Source organism: Macrobrachium nipponense, chromosome 18 (genome assembly GCF_015104395.2).
Source record: "Macrobrachium nipponense isolate FS-2020 chromosome 18, ASM1510439v2, whole genome shotgun sequence".
NCBI classification, from domain to species: domain Eukaryota; kingdom Metazoa; phylum Arthropoda; class Malacostraca; order Decapoda; family Palaemonidae; genus Macrobrachium; species Macrobrachium nipponense.
Window position 1 is genome coordinate 70,259,585 of NC_087211.1, and position 5,000 is coordinate 70,264,584.

Genomic DNA, 5,000 nt, shown 5'->3' on the forward strand with positions numbered 1-5,000 from the left:
TCTGAGAATTGAAGGGAGATTAACGAATGAAAAAAAGGAAATTTGCAACATACTGGCAGAACGATATAAGAGAGAATTCACCCCTAGAAATAGATAATGAAGATAATGATATAGAAGTAAGGGACGAAAATAGTGAATATTTAGCTGACATAGAAATTAAGAATTGAAGCTGATATTGTGCAGGCAATTAATGAAATTAAAAATGGAGCTGCTGCGGGGCCTGATGGAATCCCTGCTATTTTGTTAAAGAAAGTAGTTCATTCTATCGCAAAGCCACTTGCAATATTATTAAGACAAAGTGTAGATACAGGCAAGATTTATGATGAGCACAAATTAGCATATATCACCCCTACTTTCAAAAGTGGATCAAGACTAGAGGCAAGTAATTATAGGCCTGTGAGTCTAACATCACATATTATGAAAGTGTATGAAAGGGTAATGAAAAAAAATATATGAAAACATTTAATAAAAAATAATTTGTTTAATATAGGACAACACGGTTTCGTACCCGGAAAAAGTACACAAACCCAACTGTTAGTCCACCGTGAGAACATATTCAAAAATATGAAAAGCGGAAATGAAACAGATGTGGTTTATCTAGACTTTGCAAAAGCTTTTGACAAAGTAGACCATAATATATTAGCAAAGAAAATTAGAAAACACAATATCGTAGATAAAGTAGGAAGATGGTTAAAGAATTTTTACACAACAGAAAACAGATAGTTATTCCAAACGATGAGAAATCGGATGAAACCAAGGTAATATCCGGTGTGCACAAGGTACGGTGTTAGCTGCAATACTGTTTTGTTATTATGATTGAAGACATAGACAGTAATGTTTAAGGTTTTATCGGTAGTGAGTAGTTTCGCTGATGACACAAGAATAAGTAGAGAAATTACTTGTGATGAAGATAGGAACGCTCTACAAAGAGACCTTAACAAAGTATATGATTGGGCAGAGGAAAATAGGATGGTATTTAACTCTGATAAATTTGAATCAATAAATTATGGAGACAGAGAAGGAAAGCTATATGCATATAGGGGACCTTATAATGAGACAATCACAAATAAGGAAGCAGTTAAAGACCTTGGTGTGATGATGAATAGGAACATGTTATGCAATGATCAAATAGCAATTCTTTTGGCAAAATGTAAAGCAAAAATGGGAATGTTGTTACGGCACTTCAAAACAAGAAAAGCTGAACACATGATTATGCTTTATAAAACATATGTTCGTAGTCCACTTGAATATTGCAATATGATATGGTACCAACACTATCAAAAGGATATTGCACAAATAGAGAGTGTACAAAGGTCCTTTACAGCTAGAATAGAAGAAGTTAAGGACCTTGACTACTGGGAAAGGCTACAATCCTTAAAATTATATAGTCTAGAAAGGAGAGAAGAGCTACATGATAATTCAGGCATGGAAACAGATAGAAGGAATAACAGAAAATATCATGGAACTAAAAATATCAGAAATAAGAGCAAGCAGAGGTAGATTAATAGTGCCCAAAACAATACCAGGAAAAATAAGGAAAGCACACAGGACATTAATCCACTACGCACCAGCATGGATAATGCAGCGTCTATTCAATGCGTTGCCAGCTTATCTGAGGAATATATCAGGAGTGAGCGTAGATGTGTTTAAGAATAAGCTCGACAAAATATCTAAACTGCATCCAGACCATCCAAGATTGGAAGATGCAAAATATACCGGAAGATGTACTAGCAACCTCTCTGGTAGACATTAGAGGTGCCTCACACTGAGGGACCTGGGGCAACCCGAATGAAGTGTAAGGTCTGTAAGGTCTGTAAGGTCTCTCTCTCTCTCTCTCTCTCTATATATATATATATATATATATATATATATGTATATATATATATATATATATATATATATATTTATATATATATATATATATATATATATATATATATATATATATATATATATATATATATATAGTATATGGTGATGCCGTGAGACATTTTCTTGCAACGTAACATAACATATTCAGTACACAAGTTATATATTATACTTACAATCCTTCATGAAACCTTCTAACAGACGAAGCGTCATTCAAGTGAAAGTGAGCGATTTTGTTTGGCAATGATATCTGAACTGTATTGATTGCCGAAACTACTGACACAGAGAGAGAGAGAGAGAGAGAGAGAGAGAGAGAGAGAGAGAGAGATGTTGAATTGCGTTGTCCCCAGAGAAGACTTTACTCTTTTTTGATCATTCTGTAGTAGATCAAAATTAAGTTGCTTCATGTACTAGAATTTCGAGTTCGTTATGTACGAAATTATGTCATAATTCATCCAAACACGCAAAGATGTATCCATGAAGACTAAATTAATAAATTTCCTCTGTTCTTTATTCAGATCATTCCTCCATTCTTTATTCATATTAACCTTCCATTCTATTTCTAAATATTTTCTTAATGTATCAAAGAATTTTGGCGATCTCTTCCTCAACTTCATAAACATAAATGTCACCATTCATAAAGGCAGCAGCTTATCGATTTAATTCTAAATCGCTCATTTTCGCTTACTCGGGGAGTAAGCCTACAAACTACTTTGCTGTTGTTGTTATTGTTGTTGGTGTTGTTATTCTTGTTAGTGGTTAGGAAAGCCCTTTGGCAAAGCCTAAAAAGTTCTGAAAAAAGTGTTTCGCGTTGAGTTAAAGTTACAGGAATTTTTGGATAGGATATTCATAAATTAAATAATGTGCATGTTATACAGTACAGAACAATTATTTCTAATAAAATATAGCGCATTTATTTTTATTTTCTTTGGTGAAACAACATGCTATTTGACTGTAGATTTTAGCACGCGCCCCGAGTAATCTGGAAGTCGGATCGCCCCTTGTTTTAGACTAAAACGTTTACCTACAGGGTTAAACATAGATTGAGCACATAGATACACCATGGGTTTATAATATAGAGATTTGAGTCTCCATAGACTAAATGGAAACTATGGGATGGGATATTTGAAACAAAATTAAGTTGGGAAGTAATACTCTTTGACTCCAAATGACCTTTTGATAAGTCAGAAAACTTATTTATTGATTTATTGAATAATTACTTAACAGGTTTATTTAGCGCCACTAAACTAATGTTATGATAATAGTTACCGACTGAGAATACTAAGTGCCAGCAATTTTTAACGTCTTTACAATAGATTTCGTTACAATACCCGCTTAAGTGAGAGTACTGCCACTTAAAATCATAAAACAATATATTATAAAAAAAACTACAGAAATACAAAAAATGCATAAATGTTCATTTAATGTTAGTTAAAAGTCATCGAAGAGAAAATTGACAGACATACATAATTTTTTATCTAAAATTTCTAACTTGTTAGTGAAACGTCATCGAAGAAAAGAATGTAGGAGAAATCCGCAAAGAATGAAGAATGAAAATTGTGAGAATAAGGGAATTTATGACAAAATTTCAATGCAAAGCAAATAAGATTGCTAGGTTTGTTTTGGTCTTTTTTGCATGCATGTGGTTCTATTTTATAAGGGTCACGTTCGGAAATAATTGCTCAGAACAGGGGAGAAAAATGTATGTTTGTATGTATGTATGTATCTATGTATGTATGTATGTTTATAAATAAATATATATATACATATATATATATGCATAATGTATATACTTTATACATAAATTCATGTGTGAGTGGATATGTGCATATATATAAAATTACTTTTATATATATACGCATTTCGGTGTAATCAGATGTATCCAATGGTTATTAAATTATAATTAAACCTGAAATCAATAAAAAAAAATTTAAGATTTTATTGTGTCTCTTTTATTACCAAAGACAGACTGTCAGCTGACCTTTTTCCCAATTAAGTCCAGCAGTGTTGCAAAACGTAGTGGAAATATCTGGCCACTGACAACCTCTCTCTCTCTCTCTCTCTTCTCTCTCTCTCTCTTCTCTCTCAGTTCTTGAAGCGCTCTCAAATTTGGCAGAGAATTGAATTTGACCTAGAAATGCATTTAGGCTTTTACCTGCAAAATATTTTTCTGTTCCCGAGAGTCGGCGAACAAAAATATGTCACTCACCAGCCGAACTTCCCCGACACTTTTCAAGATACCGAAGCTAGTGCTAACTTTAATGGGTAGATACATACATACATACATACATACATACATACATACATACATACATACATACATACATACGTATTTAGTTATTCGTTGTACCGTTTAATAGTTTGCAGAGATAATTGTCTTCACAAATCTATTTCTTTCTTTGACGAGTAATGAGTTATAATATTGGTAAGACTAAGGTTGTTTATTATTATTATTATTATTATTATTATTATTATTATTATTATTATTATTATTATTATTATTATTATTGCTGTTGTTGTTATTGTTGCTGATACGATTGATTTCTCTGATTGATATTATCATCAGCATAACTACACTTATCATTATTATTATCATTATTATTATAGATTTCTTTGTTTTGACAGCAGCATCGGTATGACTGTTGATATTATTGTAATTGTTATCATTATTTCTGTCTTTTTATTTTTTGTGTATCAAAGAGAACGGGGAAGGTCAGGTATGACAAAGCCTGTAAAGAATGACTCTCTCTCTCTCTCTCTCTCTCTCTCTCTCTCTCTCTCTCTCTCTCTCTTTCTTACACCTCATCCGTTTAAAGTAAAAATCTTCCAATGATCCCATACGACATATTTCTTGATAAAATTAGTGTTCCTCAATTCAAGATCGTCACCTCAATCAGAGAGTTTAAAGCAAAACCCATTTCGTAATGAATCTTTTAGATCAAATACTTATCATTATTGGAAGCAAATACACATAATTAGAGAGAAGTGGTGTCTAGGAGGTACTGAGCCCGATCGAGTTTAGGAGAATCCCCGGTCGAAAAATGCTTCCAAGATCTGCATAAATGACGTATACAGAGACATGCTTTCATGATCAGAGCGGAAGACGATGTTAGAGACATGCTTCCAAGATT